This window comes from Typopeltis vanoorti, chromosome 1, assembly GCF_054136105.1.
Source record: "Typopeltis vanoorti isolate ZY-2024b chromosome 1, IOZ_Tvanoo_1.0, whole genome shotgun sequence".
In the NCBI taxonomy this organism is placed as follows: domain Eukaryota; kingdom Metazoa; phylum Arthropoda; class Arachnida; order Uropygi; family Thelyphonidae; genus Typopeltis; species Typopeltis vanoorti.
The window spans coordinates 4,942,974-4,967,517 of NC_143549.1; the positions used below are offsets into that span (position 1 = coordinate 4,942,974).

The 24,544-nt window shown below is 38.0% G+C and overlaps 1 protein-coding gene across 2 annotated transcripts in view; it reads left to right on the forward strand.

Moving 5' to 3' along the window:
* The first annotated feature begins 6,400 nt into the window (after nucleotides 1-6,400).
* Nucleotides 6,401-24,544, forward strand: part of Eogt (EGF-domain O-GlcNAc transferase) — a 402,968-nt gene continuing 384,824 nt past the window's right edge. For both annotated transcript variants that reach the window (XM_090408171.1, XM_090408016.1), the window contains exon 1: nucleotides 6,401-6,702. The gene's annotated coding sequence lies outside the window, so the exon portion shown is untranslated. The remainder of the gene's footprint in view (nucleotides 6,703-24,544) is intronic.

Consider the following 24,544-nt stretch of genomic DNA (forward strand, 5'->3'; position numbering starts at 1 on the left):
TAGATGGGGTAACGCACTCTGGTAAGAGATGTGTTCAACGAGCATTCGCCCACCCAGGCCAATCCATCAAATCGGTAGGTGGGTGTACCGTTTCATCTATACTATGCTTTGTCGCTCTATAACAGCTTTCCAAGCTTGAATGTCTGACTGTACATGCTCTTTGCACCACTGAAAACGACAACACTGCACGTTGGTTCGGGTAATGTAAGACTTTCTTATTCCATTCCCACGATGGAAACCCATATGTGAGCTTTCGTTGTGAATGCTTTTGTGCAGATTCGTGTTCCATTCGATGTCTGGAATTCTGCATTCAACGTGTCGGCCGACGAATGGCGGTTTTTACATATTATCCTTCGTATCCCCCCCCCTCTACGGTCATGTTCGGTGAGCCTGGTGTATCTCCCACTTCGGGTAGCATTTGAAATTGTTCTCTGTACTTCCATCTCATATGGTATCACTGATTATTAACCAGGATAGCGCAATTTGTTAAGAATTCATCAATCAGATTTCCTTGCAACATGGCATTCCTATCATAACCCCTCTTTCAAACTTTGCCAGTACCCTTCTCATATCATCCACAACTAAAAATTATCATATTCTCCAATTTATACCGGTTACAAACACATAACTCCTTACATGACAGCATCTTACCTATGGGGTATACGTTGACTTCTTTCCATGTGCTATATATATATATATAAAAATAAATCAGCTAATAACTTTTATAGGGAGTAAGCGGGGCCTTTATACCCTATCTAGCTTTTGGAGACTGAGTGGGCAGTGTTCAATCTCCATCGGTAGCCAATCAGAGATAGCTGGCCCATGTCTATCACTAATTATAGCAGCCACTGATGAAGTGGCTGGCAAACAAGTGCTGCCATCTCTTGATACCTAATCCTAATATATATATATATATATATAATAAAAAAAATATTATAATTATTTCGGTAAAGTGGATATTATATCGAACATTATTTCAAAGTCGAATGCTTATAGAAATAATGAAAGTTTCGTAAGTTGACCTGAGAGCTAACTAGAATACAATCCTCGGCATCCTCGAGTTTCCTTAGCTTGCACTACTACTTGACTTAAGTAGCTAAAGCAACTTGGGGATGTTAGTGATATTGCTACCCATCTCAATATACCGAAATCCATGGTTGCTTATCATTGGTAGATGAAAAGTTGACGATGCCGCTATGGCTAGAAAACGCTCTGGGAAAATGATGATACTCACTGAACGAGATCGACGAGCGTTCGAGCATCCAGCACGTGATCAGCAGCGAACCTCGTAGTCAAACTGGAATATGTTGCAGTGATATTTATCAGCCCTAGAATTGTACGCAGAATTGCATGCCTTTGGTTACCACGGTAGAGCTATTGCAAAACACGTCACACGTGACCACCCTAAATGTCAAACGACGTTCAGACTGGAGTCTTTCATACCTTTCCTGGAACGTAGATTATTGAAAAAGGGTTCTGTAGAGCATTGAATCACGCTTATAAATGTTTACATCTGGAAAATACCTGGGTAATGGTGTCAGCAGGACTGCATCATTGTAACTGTCAAGTTTTTTAGATGCTTGATAATGGTATGGGAATGTTTCAGTTGTATGGAGCTTAGTTCATTGGTGGACGTTTTCAAATTCATGGCGTTTCATGGCTACCTGGATAAACATTTATACAGCGAAAGCTTCATACATTCTTTCCATTCATGTAGTGTCTTTCCTGAACTGAGACCCAAGTTATGCAAACACATCAAAGGCCTAGTCAATTCGTCTGAACATTCCCTTAGCAAACGTGGGCTGATATTCCACTTTACCCTACTGCCGAATTGTTATCCATATTATGCAACATCTCTACAACCTTGTTCTCATATACTCAGATCTCTTCACCTATTGTAGTAGTATCGTGCACATTGCTACATACGCCTAGGTGTTAAATATTATCATGGGGAGCACTCATTAACTAAAAATCTCATTAACGTCCTACACTAGAGTAAGTACCATCTGCATTCGGTAAAGTTATTCTTCCAAATTCATTTTTATTTCACTAAAATTCTTAGGATTACTGGAATTGCCCTTATCCATCATAGCCAAATTCTTTTCATACTGCGATTTTGTCTCCCCCATAATATATGTTACTTTTCTGTCCTTTGTTTTGTATATTTCATAATTTATATCAGTCTTATTGTCACAATATTCCTTTCACACGATCACCAAGCGATTGCTTGCTCAATAAGGTTACACATCCATTTTAGTCCCATATGCATTGTTCTTCATATTCTATGGATACATTATCTTAACGTATTTTATTTATTGCTGATATTTTTCTTCAGCAGTATCATGGATCAAAGGTGGTATTTTCCTCAGTTAGTCATAATTCCTGTTTTGTAGTTCGGCCTGTTACCAGTCCTAATTTTAATATCAATATAATTAGCTACTTCCCAGGAAAGTATTGTATGATCACTGTCACCAACTGGTGATAAATTTATACCATAGGTCCCATTCTGACGTTTTGACCAAACTAACAGTTTTTGATGTCGAACCTCTTCTTTCATATGCTGCATGAGGACGTTGTCTCACAACAACTCCAGAAGTTCTCCATTCTTGGCATGAGATTTCCCCCTTCTACCCAATCAATCCTTGTATAATATATGGGGTTGGTCTGAAGAGTTCTCGGAATAACAATGAAAAAACGAATTTATAATTTCAAAATTATTTTTATTTTTTCAACATCATCTCCCTTAAGACTAATACATTTATAGCAATTCTCCAGCTGAATTATCCCATCTCTGAGTGGTTTTCAGCAAGATCTACAAAATACCCTTCTACAGTTGCAATCACCTCTTGATTCGAAGAAAAACGCTGACCAGCGAGGAGGACGTTTAGTTATGGGAAGAGATAGAGGTCAGAGGGAGCCAAATCTGGGGAATAGGGTGGATGTTCCAGCAATTCATACTGCAGATCCCTTAATTTTCCCATTACCAAAACACCTTTGTGGGCAGGTGCATTGTCCTGATGAAAGATGATTTTTTTTTTCTTCTACAAACCGAGTGTCTTTTCTCACGAATGTTTTCGTCTAGTCTGGTTATAAGATCGGAATAATATTCTCCAGTTATTGTTTTACCCTTTTCAAAATGATTAATAAACAAAATGCCGTTAGCATCCCAAAACACCGATGCCGTGGCCTTTCCAACTGAGGGAACCGACTTTGTCTTCTTTGGTGATGAACAACTGGCTTCTGTCCACTGTTTTGACTGCTGTTTAGATTCTGGAAAATGGTGAATCCAATACTCATTTATTCAAAATTAGTAAAAATTTCTTCTTGTAAAAACGCTCCAAGCACTGTTGAAAGATTTTCATGCAAGTGCATTTTTGATCTGCTGTGAGCAAGTGCAGCACCCATCTTGTGCAAAGCTTTTACATTTACAATTCTTCATGCAAAATATATCCTACACGTTCTCTTGAAATGCCTATTGTCTCAGCAATTCCACGCCTTTTGACTCGCCAGTCATCCAATACCATATCGTGCAATTGATCAATGATTTCTGGTGTTTTTACACTTTTTGGACGTCTTTCACATGGATTATCTTCAAGGCTAGTACAGCTACGTTTAAGCTCGGCAGCGCATATTGTCGAAAACAAAGGAGAAGTGTACTCATAAACTTTTATGAACTTCGAATGATTTTTTTTTTTTGGCGTTTAACCTTCTTTTACAAGGAATTTTATAACCGCACGATACTCAATTTTATCCATTTCAAGGGATACAGACAACACTTTTGCTTCAGACAGCTGCATGAAACAAAGTACTTGATAAAATGACTTGCAATCTCACATGGATGGTTACGACAGATGTATCAACTTAGAAAAAAGAAAAAAAATCTTGCCGATAGTGTTGCCATCTATGGTCGAGGTCGAGAACTTTTCAGACCACCCTAGTAAATCACCCATAACGATCACTCGTTTAGTACCTCTCTAGACATTTTTGCGATGTATTTCTTCATCTTTTGGAAATGTATTGCCATTTCTTTAGCAACACATTTCATCCTGTTCACCTCTACCTCACGCCATATAGTTTTTTACTTACTGCTACAATGGATGTTATTACCGTTATATATATATATATATATATATATAATCTGCTAACGCCTTTTCATTTCCGTACATAGGGAGTAGGCGAGGCCATTTAGCCCTATCTAACTTTTGGAGACTGAGTGGGCAGTTCAATCTCCACTGGCAGCCAATCAGAGATAGCTGACCCAAGGCTATCACTAATTAAGTGGCACGCAGTGAAGAGGGACGGCTCAACAAGTGGTCCTTCTCATGGTCCTTAACCCTAACACAATATATTTAATGTCTGAAATAATGTGGGTTCTACGGTCGATTATCTTGACTTGACGGGACGAAAAACCCGAGTTTCCGGGAGAAAAAAACCGCTTGCCCGTGCCAGAGATCGACTAACTCGGGAGCCGGTCGAAAAAGGGTTAGAAAATTATCATCTAGTCGGCGACTAGATTTGAAACAAAGTCTCCCTTCGTCCGGTCAAGCGCCGTCGTGTGCCAACGCCACATCCACTGAGCTACATAATCTGCTGGGTCTTGTTGGACAACTTTCTCTTTTCCCATTCTAGATAACACCAAAAGAGTTCCAAAACCAAAGCGTAAATTTTACTCCTAAAAATTTACCAGCAAAGGTTGGTCGATTGGTAGCTCCTGTGTTACTGATGGCTCTCAAAAAGTTAAGCAAGTTTGAGGGCGGTTAGTAGTTGGAAGGGATCAATCGTTCGATGCTGTTGGCACACTCTCCCTCGATGAGTCTTTGGACTCCCTGAAGGTCAAAAAAAAAAAATCAGCTAACGCCTTTTTATTCCCGTATATACGGGAGTAGGCGAGGCCACTTAGCCCTATCTAACTTTTGGAGACTGAGTGGGCAGTTCAATCTCCACTGGTACCCAATCAGAGACAGATGGCCCAAGGCTATCACTAATTAAGCGGTACGCAGTGAAGAGAGACGGCTCAAATGTGCCGCCATCTCGTGGTCCCTAACCTTAACACGGTATATTTAATGTCTGAAATAATGTGGGTTCTACGGTCGATTTTCTTGAGTTTACAGGACGAAAAACCCGAGTTTCCGGGAGGAAAAACCTGCTTGCCCGTGCCAGAGATCGACTAACTCGGGAACCGGTCGAAAAAAGGCTTAGAAAAATTTCCTCTAGTCGCCGACTAGACTCGAAACCAAGACTTCCTTCGTGCGGCCAAGCGCGGTGGTGTGCAAACGCCACATCCACTGAGCTACAAGGTGTCAGATAATAATAATAATAATAATAATAATAATAATAATAATAATAATAATAATAATAATAATAATAATAATAATAATAATAATAATAATAATAATAATAATAAGAGAGCCTGTGTAGCTCAGTGGATGTGGCGTTTGCACACCACCGCGCTAGGCCGCACGAAGGAAGTCTTGGTTTCGAGTCTAGTTGGCGACTAGAGGAAATTTTTCTAAGCCTTTTTTCGACCGGTTCCCGAGTTAGTCGATCTCTGGCACGGGCAAGCAGGTTTTTCCTCCCGGAAACTCGGGTTTTTCGTCCTGTAAACTCAAGAAAATCGACCGTAGAACCCACATTATTTCAGACATTAAAATATATTGTGTTAGGGTTAGAGACCACGAGATGGCGGCACATTTGAGCCGTCTCTCTTCACTGCGTACCGCTTAATTAGTGATAGCCTTGGGCCATCTGTCTCTGATTGGGTACCAGTGGAGATTGAACTGCCCACTCAGTCTCCAAAAGTTAGATAGGGCTAAAATGGCCTCGCCTACTCCCGTATATACGGGAATAAAAAGGCGTTAGCTGATTTTTTGATAATAATAATAATAATAATAATAAATATATCATGTGGTTATTTGTTTCTTTCTCTCATTGTGAAATTTTTTTGGTTGCAATGCAGGAAGCATGATTGGTATATTGTGAACAATGGTTCTGTGCATCGAGAGATGAATATTGGAACTCCATTTAGATACCCGTTAACAATAATATTCTTATACACCCTGTTTTCCTATGGTCAGCATGTAGTAAATAATGCCCATTTTATCTAGTCTGGCAATCTTAAAAATCGCATCTTAACATTGAAAGAAGTAATGCAAAATTGAACCATCTTCTTACTGCTCAAGACATTTTAAATCTAATAACAATGAACAGTTATAAAATCGCAGCTGAATATCGAAACTTTTAAACCTTCAGATATTTTTCTCTGAAAGTATGATGGAGTTTTATTATTCTTTCAAACAATTGTTTATCTTCCAGTTTGAAACTTTATATCCATTTCCTTCCACCGTTATAAAATGTGATATGTTAGAAAATCTCTTTTGAATATGGCGGTACTGATGCTGATTGCCATATGGCTAAACGCGTTTCTTTTAGTTTCAAGTGTAATTATTTTGTACTCTTGTTTATAAATACGATAACTTAAAGCATAAAGATGAATAGCCTGTGAGCGAATAGAAACTTATGTTTTTACTTTTCCAATGAAGTTAAATGATAATTTCTTCAGTTTTAATTAGAAATTGACCACTTCCGGTTTGGTCTATGTATGCCTACACGTGTTCTGATCAAGGAAGTCGGTGTTTGTTATTTTTGAAATAAAAAAAGCAGTTTGGATTAATTATCTGGGTCTGTTTTTTTTTTTTCAGGAAGGTGAGAATATTGATAATGTGTGTGAAATGTAGATAACATATTCATAGTATGTGAAGATAAAATAACTGTTCATTGTTATTAGATTTAAAATGTCTTGAGCAGTAAGAAGATTGTTCAATTTTTCATTACTTCTTTCAGTGTTAAGATGCGGTTTTTAAGATTGCCAGACTAGATAAAATGGACATTATTTACTACTTGCTGACCATAGGAAAACAGGGTGTATAAGAATATTATTGTTAACTACCAATTTTAATATAATTAAAATTGGTATCTAAGTGGATTTCCACGATTCATCTCTCGATGCACAGTACCATCGTTCACAATATACCAATCATGATTCCTGCATTGCGACCAAAATTTCACAATGAGAGAAAGAAACAAACTGTAATTATATCAAGATTATACCTGACGTGGAATTAATTTAAAAAAAAAAATTCAGTTAGCATGAAGTTAGTTTCATTGTCTTTAAGGGAATATGAAGTGGCATTTAGATTAAAAACTGCAACTAGATAAAAATATGGACACTAATTTCATGCTTCACAGTTGCATTTTTTTAAATATACTAATTCTGCATGTTTTATAGAAGTTCATTTCCCTAGTTTTGGGTCATGAGATGTTCCTATTAATGTAGGTGTTTTAGAAGGTTGCTATTTCATTGTGACATTGCTTCTACTAGATAGTTCTTGAAAATTCCCAAGTTGCATTGATCTCTTTTCCAGCTAACTTCACATTTGCTGCACCCGCTAGCTTTCTCCTGAGCTCTTCATAATCACTTTCCCAGCTTGTAGTTCCACATAGGTGGACCTTTTCTCACAGAAGTCCTCACACTGCTGGCAACCACCCAGGTAATCACCTCATGGTCACTTTCAGCAATTGGTGGGTGATTGGATACCTCATTTTATAATTACATCCTCTGATGAGATGATCCAATCCAAGACTCTCAATCCTCGTTTGTGCCCTCAAAGAGGGCACACAAGGATTGAGAGTATTGGATTCGAAATCCAAACTTCGGATTAAAAATCCAAACTTTTACATACTGTCTGAGGTAGTCGTCCCTCAGAAACTCAAGAAACTCATTTTCTTTACTTCCAGTTGCTGTCTCATCATTCCAGTCTATATTGCCATAATTAAAATAGCTCATAATGATCACCCTTTTCTTATTTGTTTGGCTAATTTGATTATATATTTCATAGTCACTACCATCCACATTAACAGACCTGTAGCAACATCCAAGCAAGTATTTCATTCTATTCACCTTTATCTCACACCATACTGCCTTAAAACCATTACCACTATTTCCGCCCCCTGCATCTCTATCTTGTATGGACATAACTCTGTCTATAATCAGTAGCACTCTGCCTCCCTTTTTTTATCCTTCCTATTTTCACAAAATACATCATACCTTGCCATCTCTATTTTGTCAGGATATCATCCTCATCCAACCATGTCTCATTTATATATATAAGTTACCATCTCTCACCAACTTCGATCTCTTTCCTCAGTTTTACTGATGATACCACTCTCTGTTACTCTTGGTCATACAACAAATACTTCACTGCTCTGATTTCCATTACATCTTGCCTGATGGGCAGAGTATTATCAAATATAAAGGGATAAGAACTAAAGTCCTTATTCCCCCCCCCCCCCCCCATCATTCCAGTGTATGATGTAATGGAGATCAGAGCACTTGAAAGTTTTTCCACTTAGTTATACTATAAATTAAAGATGCCAAGAAAGATGGGATATTAAGATAGGTGATGAGAAGTCATGAGCCTCTATATAGGAGTTGCCCAGTCGTGAAGTTACTTCACACGCAAACTTTGTTTGATTACACTTGGGTAAAGAATTAAACCAAGAATATAATTTCTTGGCATCTTTAATTTAGAAGGCAAGACTGGACTTTCAAGCGAGACTTGAAATCTAGACTCCTTAGCTTTTCCATGGATAATTACATATTACTTCTATACTCTTGTGAGCTTTCAAAAAAATAAATAAAATAAATGGCATCTATTTTTGCCCAAGAAATTCTTTTCATGTGTACAAATCCTAAATCTGTACTACATTGGAATCATCATCAACTGCTTTATTCAGTCCACCGCTGGACGATTGCCTCTCCATGCTTCTTCCATTTTAGTCGGTCTTGTGCATTTCTCCACCATAAATATCCATAGCAGCTTGTTATCTCATCATCCCATCTTACCACCGGTCTACCTGGTTTCCAATATGTAGTTTTGGTGTCCATTCTGTTGTTCTCTTTGTCTATTTGTTGTCAGACATTCTCAGCACATCTCCTGCTCAATGCCTTTTGTTGTCTTTTATTATTAAGGCAATGTTAATCACCTTTGTTTGCTTCCTTATACAAGTATTATTATTTTATTTTGTTTTTTTTATCGAACTGGGTTATTCCCAAAATGGCTCTTTCCATGTTTCTTTGTATTGTTTTTTTTGTTTCTGTAAGTGTTTTTAGTCAGACTCCAGGTTTCACTACCATAGGCAGGGGTGTACTTATGCACAGGCACAAGGCTGTAGTTGGGGGGGGGGGAGAGCTGAAAATTAATGCCAATTTAAGGGCCCCAAACAATGGAGGAGGCCCTGGAGCACTGTAGCACCTTGGGGCCCCCACCTACCTCAGGAAAAGTACAACCCTGACCATAAGTCATTGCTGGGAATACACAGGTTGTAGATCTTTCTTTTTAGGCACTTTGGTAAATTGTTTTTAAATTTCTCTCTATAATGGTTAAAAACTTTCCATCTGGCTATTATTCTAGCTGAAATTTCATTATCAAGTTTATTGTTGGTTGTAATGATTTCTCCTAGATATTTGTGTGAATTCACTATTTCAGTCGGTCTTTGATTTATTTCAATTTGTTTTTGTTCTGAAGTATTTCCATTACACATTATTTTTGATTTATCCATATTTGTTTAGGCTTCCGGACTTCATTTAATTCAATAATTATGTGTTATAGTTCTTTTGGTGATGTTGCTATTAGAATGATATCATCAGTAAATCGTAGATTGCTTAAGTATTCACTGCAATATTCAATCTTATTATTAATATTAAGTGAGACTTCCAGGGAGTCAAGGACTCACCAAGAGAGGCTATAAATCACCCAAACGAGCTGTCATACCTTTCCTTAAATTTATTCATGCTAGATGCACTCACTACTCCTAATGGCAAACTATTCCATTTACTCACTGATCTGCGAGGGAAAAAACTTAGATCATACCCTTTCTCGACTGCAATCTTAACTTCTATGGATGCCCACCTCCATATTCTCTTCCTACCTTCCATTTAATAAAAAATTTCATCAGACATTCTATAATACCCATTCAGAAGTTGATAGAGGTCTATCATATCATCCCTTTTTCTCCTGTTAACTAGAGTCTGTAATCCACATACTGTTAATGTGACCTCATAATTTAAATCCCATAATCTTTAATATAATCTTTGTAACTCTTCTTTACACCGTTTCCACAGCGTCTTTATCCTCTTGGAACTTAGTAGATCAAACCTGTGCATAGTAATCCAAGTGTGGTCTTATCAGTGCCTTATAAAGAGGCAAAATGACTTCCTTATCTTTACATGTTAAGATTTCTTCCAGATTAGTTTTCTCATAGCATATTCAAGGACTAGCAAATAATTTTGGTGAGATAGTCTGACTGTCTAACTCCTCTCTTTATTTCTTTTTCATTTAAATTTATTACTGATGAACCTCCTTCATATATATGAGTTAATATGTTAATATAAATATCTGTTCCTGTATGTTTTTAAAGCTTTAAGCATTTTGCACAGGTTTATTATTATTATTATTATGCGGCACTTCCAGGGAGTCCAAAGACTCGTCGAGGGAGGGCACCTACTCTATAACTGTCTCCACCACTCAATCTACCAACTACAACTAACCACAACTACACCAACGGATCTACCGCCCATCATCACCACTAGTATTTCTGTCGACAATCACAAACATCCATGCCCACGGTGGTATTCGAATCCTCAGCTGTTTGGCTGGAGAGTGGATATGCTAACCACTCAGCCAATTAGGCCAGCAAAATTGCTGAAATATCAGGTAATTTTTCTTGACCCATTTTTGAACTTTATCACTGTTGTGCTCCAAAGGCAATTGTTGAATCAAATTAAGTCAAAGGCTTTTCATAATCAATGAAAATCACAGAAATTGGTATATTATATTCTATTGTGTTTTTCTCTTACTTGATTTAAGGCTTATAAGTGATCGCAAGTTGAGAATGATGTCCTGAAATTTGCCGTTTCTTTTGATTGATGAAAATTTAATATATTATTATTATTACGGGCAACTCCAAGGAGTCGACAGACTCATCGAGGGAGGCCCTAACATCATGTCAAGAACAACTATTCAACATTTACACAGTATCTATCATACCTCACCTTGAACTCATGCATGGTCATAGCACCCACAACAGACTCTGGCAGCTTATTCCACTCATTCACCACTCTCCAAGTAAAAAACCTAGCTCTAACACCCCTGCTAACCACATTCTTGCCCAGCTTCCATGTATGGCCCCTCGTCCTCCCACCACCAGTCCTGTTCTCAAAAATATCTTCTGGATTAATCTTATAGAAACCCTTCAGTAATTTGAATGTCTCAATCATATCACCCCTTTTCCGCCTATCGACCAATTTTTGCAACCCACAAATCTTCAACCTCTTCTCATAAGGTTCATTCCACAGACCTGCTATCATCTTGGTCACTCATGTCTAGATCCTCTCCACCTCCTTCCCATCAAGAAGAAACCCTGGTCGCCCATATCTGGACGCAGTAGTCTAGATGGGGTCTTATCAAGGCTCGATACAGAGGAACAATAACTTGTTTGTCTCTGCCTAAATCAGCTCATCAAATCACTTTTCAGAAGCCAAGTGATTTAATGAGCTGATTTAGCCACTTTTGCAATATGCTCCCTAAACTTCAATTCCCTATCCACCAACACCCCCAAATCCCTGGTCTCATCAATCTCCTGGAGTATGGTTTCACCAATGTGATATACTGCTGCTAATCTTTTCACCCCAAAATGCATAACTCCTATCATCTTGGTCACTTTGCCATATTAAATTGACATCCATTTTCCCTAGCCCAGTCCTCCAAACTATACACATCATCCTGCAAAATTTTGACATCCTATATACTCACAATTGCTCTACCCAACTTTGCTTCATCAGCAAACAAGTGAACACTTCCTCTCAGATCCTTTCCTATATCATTGATGAACAAATTGAAAAGTAGTGGTCCAAGAACAGACCCCTGCGACACACCACTAGTCACAAGCCGTCTTTTGGACTCAACTCCTGAATAAACCACTCTCCGGTATCTCTCCATCAACCACCCTCCTATCCATCTCACCAACCCTATATCCATCCCCATCTGCTCCAGTTTACTGATTAGAGTTCCATGTGATATCCTGTCAAAGGCCTTGGCAAGGTCCAGTAGAATCACTGTAAACCCATTACCCATTCAGCCGTCACTGTGTTATAAAACGCTAGCAAGTTACTGAGGCATGATCTACCCTTCACAAAACCATGTTGCCCCCCATACGATATCCCATTTTCATCTATCCAATCCTGTATTCTTTTCTTGACTAATTTTTCCAAGACCTTGACAACGATTCTTGATATGCTAATCAGTCGGTAATTTACAACAGCAGTCTTGGAACCTCCTTTATGCAGTGGAACTATTTTTCCCTCTTTCCATCCCCTCGAGACTAACCCAGACCTGAGACTCAAATTAAACAAAATGGTCAAGGGTACTGACAATTATTTAGCCACTTCACGTACGACACGAGCTGGTATACCATCCGATCCCACAGATGTATTGACATTGAGTCTTTGCAATAGACTACTCACCTCCACTTCATTGACCACAATTCCTGTATAATTATTGGTTCATTCATTTCTGCAGTGTCACCACCTGGATGATATATTCTTGCAAAGTGCTCGCTCCGTAACTCAACTATATCAACTGATTCGGTTACCTCCCTACCATCAGCATTCTTTAAAATCATTCTGCCATATACATTTTTTCTTTTACTTGCAACATATCGAAAAAACTCTTTAAGATTCTCTTTAGCTTGCATGGCCAATGTTCTTTCCTAATCCTTTTTTGCTTTTCTTACCACACTTGTTACCCTTCTGGCCTGTGCTTTATACCGTTCATGTGCCTGCCGATCACCTTTCTCCTTAAATTCCCTCTATAGTTGTTTATTTTTTTGCAGCTCAAGCTTAATGGTGTTATTTGTCTTTAACCGCTACTTGATTTATTATTCGGACTCTAGGTATACAGTCAGCCATATGCAAACATTTCTTAACCGCCTCCCATGCACTATCAACTTCTAGCCCTTGCAGTTGTATATGCCATGGCACTGAACCAATCAAACTCCTAAGCTTGTCATACTTACCAGCCTGATAATTCCACATGTACCCTGTCTTAATTGTAAATTCCACATCTTTAGCCACCTCCCTAGTCAAGACCCTATGATCACTCTCATCAGTGTTGGTGGCAATGTGGTCATATTAGTAACAGCCAAATCCTCATATGCAATTACTAGGTCAAGCACTCTCTGAACCCTAGTATTTTCCATTACATGCTCTTGCAGATAGTTATTATTACTATTATTACGGGCAACTCCAGGGAGTCATTAGACTCATCGAGGGAGGCCCCAAATCATATTCATCACAACTATTTGACATTCATACAGTATCTATCATACCTCGCCTTAAACTCATTCACTGTCACAGCATCCACCACAGACTCAGGGAGCACATTCCACTCATTCACTACTCTAAAAGTAAAGAACCCAGCTCTAACACCTTTACTAACCACACTTTTGCCCAGTTTCCATGGATGTCCCCTAGTCCTCCCACAACCAGCCCTGTTCTCAAAAATATCTTCTGAATTAATTTTATAGAAACCCTTCAGTAATTTGAATGTCTCAATCATATCTCCCCTCCTCTGCCTATCAACCAATTTTTGCAACCCACAAATCCTCAACCTGTTCTCATACGGTTCATTCCACAGACCTGCTATCATCTTGGTCACTCACCTCTGGATCCTCTCCACCTCCTCCCTATCAAGAAGAAACCTAGGTGACCAAATCTGAGCACAGTAGTCTAAATGGGGTCTTATCAAGGCTCGATAGAGAGGAACAATAACCTGCTTGTCTCTGCTTGTCAACGTATTCTTCAGCAACCAAGTGATTTGATGAGCTGTTTTGGTCACTTTTGCAATGTGTCCCCTAAATTTCAATTCCTTATCTACCAACACTCCTAAATCTCGTGCCTCATCAATTTCCTGGAGCAGGGTTCCACCAATGCAGTAAACTGCCGCCAATCTTTTCACCCCAAAATGCATAACCTTACATTTTGCCACATTAAACTGACATCCATTCTCCTTAGCCCAGACCTCCAATCTATCCAAATCATCCTGCAAAATTTTGACGTCATCTGCATTCACTATTGCCCTACCCAACTTCGCATCATCCACAAACAAATGAACTGTTCCTCTCAGATCATTTCCTATATCATTTATGAACAAATTAAACAGCAGTGGTCCAAGAACAGATACTTGTGGCACACCACTAGTCACAGGCCATCTTGTGGACTCTACTCCCGAGTAAACCACTCTCTGATATCTCTCCGTCAACCACCCTCCTATCCATCTCACCAACCCTATGTCCATTCCCATATGCTGCAATTTACTGATTAGAATTCCATGTGGAATCCTGTCAAAGGCCTTGGCAAGGTCCAGTAGAATCACCGTAAACCCATTATCCTTATCCAGTTCAGCCGTCACTGTGTTATAATACGTGAGCAAGTTACTGAGGCATGACCTACCCTTCACAAAACCATGCTGTCCCCGATACAGTATCCCATTTTCTTCTATCCAATCTTGTATTTTCCTCTTGACTATTTTCTCTAAGACCTTGACAATGATTCCTGATATGCTAATCGGTCGGTAATTTACAACAGCAGTCTTTGAACCACCTTTATGCAGTGGAACTATTTTCCCCTCTTTCCACCCGCTCGGGACTAACCCAGAGCCGAGACTCAAATTAAACAAAATGGTCAAGGGTACTGACAATTCTTTAGCTGCTTCTCGTACAACACGAGCTGGTATACCATCCAATCCCACAGATGTATTGACATTGAGGATGATATACTTTTGCAAAGTGCTCACTCAGTAACTCAACTATCTCAACTGATTCAGTTACCTCCCTATCATCGGCATTCTTTAAAATCAATCTGCCATGTACATTTTTCCTTTTACTTGCTACATATCTAAAAAACTGTTTAGGATTCTCTTTAGCCTGCATGGCCAATGTTCTTTCGTAATCCTTTTTTGCTTTTCTTACCACACTCGTCACCCTTCTGGCCTGCGCTTTATACCGTTCATGTGCCTGCCGGTCACCCTTCTCCTTAAATTCCCTCCATAGTTGTTTCTTTTTTTGCAACTCAAGCTTAATGGTGTTATTCATCCATTTAACCCCTACTTGATTTATTATTCGGACTCTAGGTATACAGTCAGCCATTGCTTCATGCAAGCACTTCTTAACTACCTCCCATGCACTATCAACTTCTAGTCCTTGCAGTTGTACATGCCATGGCACTGAACCAATCAAACTCCTAAGCTTGTCATACTTTCCAGCCCGATAATTCCACATGTACCCTGTCTTAATTGAAAATTCTACACCTTTAGCCACCTCCCAAGTTAAGACACTATGATCACTCTCACCGATTGGTGGCAATGTGATCATATTTGTTACAGCCAAATCCTCAAATGTAATTACTAGGTCAAGCACTCTCTGACCCCTAGTATTTTCCATTACATGCTGTCGCAGATAGTTATCCCTTAATAACCGCATAAAATCCAGTTCCTTCCTCCCGTTTGTCCTCTACTCACTCTAATCAATGCGACCATAGTTGAAATCTCCCATAATAATCACCCTCCTTCCACCCATTTTTTCTATTTGCTTGTGCATACTGTCACCACCATCTTTTCCATCACCTGGTCTATAGCAGCACCCAATTGTATATTTAGTTCTGCTAGCCACAATCTCACACCAAATGGCCTCAAATGTGCTCTTTTCTCTATCCTGCAATTCAACTTCTATTCTCCTTGGCTGGAGCTCATCAGCTATCATCAACAATACTCCTCCCCCCATTTTATTCTCTCTGTCATTCCTGAACACACTATACCCATCACATTCAATCCCACTAGTTATATCAACTACAGTCAGCCATGTTTCACTAATACCTATAACCTGTGGTCTGGAAGTGCCAACCATGGACAAAAACTCTTCATTCTTGTTCCTAATACTCCTAGTATTAGTGTACATGAATTTAAGACCCCCATTAGCCCCAACCCTACCTTGATGCCTTATATTAACTATCCCACTCAGATTTGTTGTCCTTATTTGCTCTGGCATATTATATTCATTCTTACATTCAACTGCCTCCATAAGGACTGTATTTCTATTCCCCCCCCCCTAACAAATCTAGTTTCCCTGAATTTGCACATCCACTACATTCAGCAACACTTTCTCAAGTCTTCTTACACCGTAATCATTCAAATGCAAGCCATCCATCTTATATAGATCCTTTCGCCCATCAAACTCACTCCACACATCCACAAATTCCACACCACTCTTCATACATAACCCACGCATAAAGTCATTTGCAATTATAGCCCTCCTTTTAAACATTTCACTGTCATACCGTGGCAAAAGACTAATCATTCTAACTCTCTCACTCTTTTCTTTTGCTACCTCAAACAATTCATTCAGGTCTTCTATCATTTCCATTTTATCTCCTTTCAAATCATTCGTACCTGCCACAACAATCATTTCTTTCACCCTTTCCTTTTGCTCTCTAATAGACGCAGTTACGTCCTTTATGGTCGCACCAGGTTGGTACAATTTTGTCAAATCCTCTACTAACACACCTCGTACTAACGAGTCTCCATACAGCACTCTGTCCTTCATTTTGTTCATGTTTACATTCATACGTCTATTTTTCCTGTCATACCTTTTATTATTGGTTGGTTCATTCAGTCTACTTTTGTTCATGCACTCTAGCTGCTGTTTTGCTCTTTCTATCGCATTATTCAACAACGCGATCTCACTCAATCTATCCTATCTTATTTTTTTTGTTCTCTGAGAAACCATTTATACTATCATTCACACTTTCTACATTCACACTCTCACAATTTTCATGTACAACCTTGCCGTTTCTTGTCATATCCCTATATCCCTTAATAACCGCATAAAATCCAATTCCTTCCTCCCATGTGTCCTCTCCTCACTCCAATCAATGCTACCATAGTTGAAATCTCCCATAATTACCCTCCTTCCACTCATTTCTTCTATTTGCTTGTGCATACTATCTCCATCATCTTTTCCATCACCTGGTCTATAGCAGCACCCAATTGTATATTTTGTTCTGCTAGCCACAATCTCACACCAAATGGCCTCAAATGTGCTCTTTTCTCTATCCTGCAATTCAACTTCTATTCTCCTTGGCTGCAGCATATCAGCTCTCATCAACAATACTCCTCCCCCATTTTATTCTCCCTGTCATTCCTGAACAGACTATACCCATCACATTAAATCCCACTAGTTATATCATCTACAGTCAGCCATGTTTCATAATGCCAATAACCTGTGGTCTGGAAGTGCCAACCAAGGCCAAAAATTCTTCCTTCTTGTTCCTAATACTTCTAGCATTAGTGTACATGAATTGCAGACCCCCGTTAGCCCCATCCCTATTTTGATGCCTTATACTAACTATCCCATTCTGATTTGTTGTCCTTAGTCGCTTGGCATATTATACTCATTCATACACTCAACTGCCTCCTTAAGGTCTGCATATCTACTCCCCACCCCTTAATAAATCTAGTTTCCTTGATTCTGCACATCCACTTCATTCAACAACACTTTTTCAAGTCTCCTTACACCGAATCCATTTAAATTCGTCATGCATAACTCACGCATAAAGTCATTTGCAATTATGGCCCTCCTTCTAAACACTTCACTGTCGTACCGCAGCAAAAGAGTAATCATCCTAACTCTCTCACTCTTTTCTTTTGCTGCCTCAAACAGTTCATTCAGGTCCTCTATCATTTCCATTTTATCTCCTTTCAAATTATTCATACCTGCCACAACTATCATTTCTTTCACCCTTTCCTTTTGCTCTCTAATAGACTCACTCACATCCTTGATGGTCGCACCAGGTTGGTATGATTTTGTGAAATCCTCTACTAACACACCTCATACTAACGAATCTCCATATGGCACTCGCTCCTTCATTTTGTTTACATTCACAAACATACTCTTATTTTTCCTATCATACTTTTTATTATTGGCTGGTACACTCGGTAGACATTTGTGCATACACTCTAGCTGCCGTTTTGCTCTATGTATTGTTCCACTCTACAACGCGATCTCATTCATTGCATCTATCTCATCTTTTTTATTAACTGTTAAACCATTAATTTCCTCTGTATTAATACCATCATTCACACTTTCTACATTCACGCCCTCACAGTTCTCCGGCACAACCTTACAATTTCTTATCATATCGCTATTTTCTTCATTCTGAAATTTGACAAAACTATCACACTCACGACCTGAAATACACTTTAATTCCTCATTTTCCTTACATTTTCTACACACATTCACTCCATTATCATCATCTAACCATACTCCAACTGCTCTCTGCAAAGCGTACATTTCGCAGATAGTACACTGAATAAACTCCTTTATATTACAGTTATTGAACAAAGATGGCAAACCATTATTACTAGCCGCCATTTTCCTTTTTTCGGGAGCCATGTGCTCGCTTCTATCGTATTTTATCAAATTAATAATTGAAACACCAAAAACACACAAACAGACACACTAAGATACTCAAAGCAAACAAAACTACGTAACATTCAAGCAAAATTGTCAATGATAACTTAAAATAACACTTATTTTGTGTAACACTTAAAATAACACATATTGTTTATACATCATCATCGTTGCCGGCCTGGTTGGTTGAGCGGTTAGTGTGTCTGCTGTCCAGCGAAAAGGCTGTGGGTTCAAATTCCACCGTGGGCATTGATCTTTGGGATTGTCTGTGGAAATACGTGGTGGTGGTGGCAGGCGGTAGATGGCATTGGTGTAGTTGGTGGATTGAGTGGTGGAGACAGAGAGATATAGAGTAGGTGTCCTCCTCTGACATGTACCCTCAACATGTACAGGATATGATAGTACTACATGAAATATTTGCATCATTACTAACTTCCTATCTACACTTTTCCTCCAAATCAATCTGTTAGCTGTCAAGACTCCAACATTGTCAGATTTTATATTACTAACTTCTAAGGCACTTTTTACTGTATCAATCCAACTATATCTTGGTCTTCCTCTGGGTCTTTTCCTGCCAACCTGGCATCGAACACTTGTTTTACTAATCTTTCCTCTCCTATTCTGTTTAAGTGATCATACCACCTGAGATTAGCTCTGCTTTCTTGGATGCTCACAATGTCAAGTTCTTTCCTAATATCCTCGTTTTTAATATGATATTGCCATTAATACCATCTGTTCATGCCCCTAATCTTTCTCAGGACTCTCATATCCGTGGTCTCTAATCTTTGGTCAAGTGTTTTACTTTTAACCCAGCTCTCAGATCCATAAATTAAAATTGGCTTGAACACTGTCTTGTATACAGCTAATTTAAAAGGTAAAAGTTTAAAAAGGTTAAAATTAAAAAAAAAATAAAATTTGTACTTTAGAATTTAAAAAGTAAAAGGTAACTAGGTTATTAAAACAATAACACTCCATAACAAATGCATGCTGCCTGCATAAATAATCTTGCGCTCATCTGCCCAATTCTGCATTTGAGTTCCTATCAATTTCTCCAAAATCTCAGCAACCAACCACAGAAGAATTAAAAACTAGTCAACTAGCATATAGTTTAATATCTTCATTTTAACACATCACCCTTAAGCAGTGTCAATATCTTACTCTCCAGGAACTTGCCTTATTCTCTTGCATCGACTTATATTCTCTCATAGGATGCTGATTCACTTGATAGAACTTTCAATATTATTATTATTATTTGACACCTCCAGGGAGTCCAAGAACTCATCGAGGGAGGACACCTTCTCTACAACTCTGTCTCCACCATTCAATGACTAACTGATCACAACTACACCAATTGCATCTACCGCCGACCACCACCACTGGTATTTCCACAGACAATCACAAACATCCATGCCCATGGTAGGATTTGAACCTGCAGCCTTTTGGCTGGAGAGCGGATATGCTATCCACTCGGCCAACCAGTCCATGGCTACCTGTTAAATATCCTGAACCCACCATGGAGTTCTAATAATGCTTGGCTTTTGAGAAGGTAGGTGAAGTATAATGCATGAAGATAATGTAAAATGTGTATAGGCATTATCTGCACCCTCAAGAATCAGACATTTTTTATTTTACAAGATGAAGATCAACTTGAGACAGAACTCCAGGCCTTCTCTCATTTGCTTGTTCTTAATAGCTATTCCAAAAAAAAAAAAAAAAATAGTTGACATGAATTTATTTTCAAACTGTTCTTCTCTCCATAATCAGAACACCCAATACAGAGCTTCGATCACTATTCCGTATTTTGACAACCTGTCCATTAGGATTGCTGCTCTTTTCAAGGATCTTAACATCAGAGTGATTTTCAAGCTGATTGAAACTGTTTTCAGCCTTCTCAGATCTCCCAAGGACAGCACTGCCTTTTACAAACACCAGGAAGTCTATACGACACCATGCTCATGTGGTCTTGTTTACCTACATAGGGTAGACATACTGTGGATTTGAGCTAAGAAAGAATGAACATGTTGGAGATGTTGAGCATAAAAGAAAAGAAAGATCTGGTCAGACCCACCATACTTTTTTAACTATGCCATATGTAGAAAAAACCTTTTACTCAAGTAGACCTCTAAAAGAATTCATAACAGTTTTTCCATTGACATGTGTGTCTCAACAGAAATCAAGGATGAGATGTTATGAGGTGAGATGAAATGGTAAATCTTTTAACATTTCCGATTTTAATTTTTTTGACAATTGTCTCTGGTCTTTTTCTGATGACAGCTAATGCATGCCATGCAACTTTGCATTTCTTGTTCAGGATGAATTTGTTTATTTCCTTTATTATGATATTTTTGACATTTGAACAACTCTTTTAAGTTATCTTGATCTTTAGGCTATACGTTGATTACCAGCATCATATATTCTTTAAAAAAATTAACAACTTAGGCTTGCTAACAGAGAGGGGGCGGCACGTTGAACATTTTGAACTTTTGCAGTTAATTCTAAATTAGTCTCGAGAACTCAGTTCCAACTAATTGTAATACTACATACCACAGCAAATTTTCCTCACAATTGCTGTAAGTGTTGCTAGTTGTGAGAGTAGTTTTTCTAAATAAAATTGATTAAGAATTACCTACATTACTATGAAATAGACTTCAACAATGTCATCGATTTTGCTAACAGAAAAGCAAAAAAAACAACATTTTAGAATGTTGAAATTAAAGTTTTACTTCAAAAATAAACATAGTGCTTTAATTTATTTCCATATACGTCATTTTGACTTTTTGTAGTATTTTTGGTATGTATTGAGAGGGGCGTCAAATTCAGGGACTGCCCCGGGCGGCAAAAGCTCTAGCTACACCACTGCTTGCTAATCATCATCATCATCATGCATATCAAGGATTTAGGCCTAGCATGGCCTGTTCCGGCCTTGGAAGTCATCGCTGAATTGTTTAAGAGGACATCCTGGTTTTCTATGTGTGTATTGCACATAGATGTATACACACACACACACACACACATACATGGTGGGCTCCCCTATCCGCCACCCAGGGAACGTGCTCCCTAGGGTTTACAGGGTCCTCCCCCCCGAGAGAGGCTTGCTAATAACTACAAATATTTAATTATCATTTCCAGTCTTTCACTGAAGTTAAATCGGCATTTTCAGAGATTAATACGCTATCATTAAACATGTGCATGCAGACACACTTCAGTAACAAAGATTTCCATCTTTGTTAGTCAGGAGAGAGATACAGGAAGACCTCAAGTCTTATAATTATCTACCTGTTGCTTTTGGTTGGGTGTTCTTCACTGTTGGGCTGACTGTCTGCCGATGAGGATTTCCCATATGAGAGGCATGTTGATACAAAACAAATATGATTGTATCAAACTGCCTTTCATTTGGGAAACCCTCATTGGCAGACAGTCAGTCCAACAGTCAAGAACACCCAGTCAGATCCAATAGGTGGCATAATTATAGGACTTTAAGTCTTCCTGCATCTCTCCTGTTCTTTGTTACTGAAGTGTGCCTGCATGCACTTGTTTAATACCAGTGTATTAATCCCTGAAAATGTCGATTTAACTTCGTTGAAATATAGGAAGCAATAATTAAATATTTTTAGTTATCAAGTCTATGTTGTTAATTTCCTTAAACAATATACAGTCTTAAGTTATTTATTTTTATGTTCTGTGATTGTGCTAATTATAAACCCTGAAGAACCTACTAGTTTTTTTTTGTATGAGCGAAATTAGTGGATATAAGTTTTAAATTTAATGACTAACGAGAGAAAAAAAAAAAAAAAAAATATATATATATATATATATATATATACAGTATATCCTTTTTGATCCTTATTGAATTACTCAATGTTTAGTGAAGGGTTTTCCAACGAGTCTCCAAAGGTTGTTTCTTATGTTCAAACTTTTTTTTTTTGAAGATTATTTATATGCAGTTCACATCTGAAAACTGCTTAACATTAATTATTTTTAAAACCTTCTTATACACTTTTCTTTTAATATGATATTCAGTTTTATCCTGTTTAAACCAAATTGTGATCACTTTCAAATCCTCTATATACTCTTGTGTTGTTCTAAACCAATAGTAAGATATGGCTGTCAATAGTAGCATAGTCAGTAACTATGTTATTGTTGTTTATGTTATTTATGATGGAACATTGTGTTTAGTAATGACTAATTCATTTTCTGAACAGAAATCTAGCAGGTTCTTTCTGTGTGTATAAAAATGAGTGTAAGTCTCCTATGATGAGTCTCCAGAATCCGTTCAGATATTCATGACGATGATAATAATATTAATAATTATAATTATAATATCATTATAATTTTATCCTACACTTTCGTTTAGATCCTCCAAGAAGGACCAACATTTTCTTTGTGTCATCTGCATTCCATGTCTTGAAAAATTCCTCTGATATTCTTCCTTAGTAGACCCTTCTGTGGGAAGGTTCATTATAGGCATGAATGAGTTTCATTGTCCATTTCACAATTTTGAAATTTGTTCACATCTCTGTACTTCAGTGGTTTTCAAACATTTTAAACAGATACTCCCTCTTCTTTTTTTTTTTGTAAAAAAAAAAAACCCTTATGCTTTTCAGAAAACAATATTGACCTATAGCTTTCTTGGTGTGCATATTATTTTAGGTAAAAATTAGATGTTCTTACATTCCCCCCCCCCCCCATACACCAGTATACTTTGGATTAAAGTACCACATTTTGACATTTGTAAATGCCATACAGTCACTCCCATACCTCACCGAGTTTTGGGAGTGATGCCTTCTGCTAGAAGTGGTAGGGTCGTAGATACCCTTTCCACAGAGTAAATGAGACAATCGCAAACATCCATGTCCATGGCAGGATTCGAACTCATAGACTCTTGGCTGGAGAGCGGATACACTAACCACTCGGCCAACCTGGCACAAGTGAAATATTATTATTATAAGAGTCTCCATTGAGTTAGAAGACTCATTGCTTGAGTCTTCCAATTATGAGACCCTATGACACAGTAACCAACAGTAACCAATATTCACACAATACCTATCATACCTCTCCTTTGTTTTCATTCATGGTAATGCATTCCACACATTCACCACCTCCAAGCAAAAAAAATCTATCCTAACACCCTTGTTAACCATACTCTTCAGTGTTCTCCCCAGAAATTTTTACCAGCTGGGTGGAATGAAGCATTAGCTGGGCATACAAAAATTTTGAATAAGTTAAGAAAGACCCTTTTTCATAACAAATTAAAATAGTAATTTTATTAGAAATTACTTCAAACAAAAATAATATTTTATATAGTAATTATAACAAACAAGACTAGGATTTTTCTTATTTTCTCATTAAGTAATGAATAACCTTGTAATGCTCACAGCTTAAAATTCTATACATTAATTCTTCTCTTCTTAGAAGTCCATTTGTCAACAGCTTTTTTGTAATTAAAATCTGTTGGATCTGGTCCCTCCAGTGAAATCAGCATCAGATTATTTAGGCGATTCATCATACAGGATTTTATCCTTTTTAATGCAGAAAAGCCCCTTTCACATTCAGCTGTGCTCACAGGCATGGCCAGTCCAACAGCAGCTAGTTTTGCTAAATTTGGAAAAGACTCTTTGAGCTCAGATTGTTGCTAATTTCAGCAGTATTTGTCTTGGATCTAGATTTTTGTATGACTGTCCATTAATCATACTAAACTAGAATGGGCAACTGCCCATTCTAGTTTAGTACTTTCATAGTTTAAAACTTCAGGACTTCCATTTCTAGAATAATAATCAAAAAGAATCTCAGAAGCCTCATGTTGATCATGACTTTCTGCACTGAAAAGTCTTGAAAAGCAGGAAATGATTGTCATATCTGGAAATCTTGCTTCTAGCTGTTTAATAACTGTGCCTACGTATTTATCATATATTGTGGTCTTAAACGTAATAACATTAGAATCTGAATAATCAATGTGAAGGTCTGA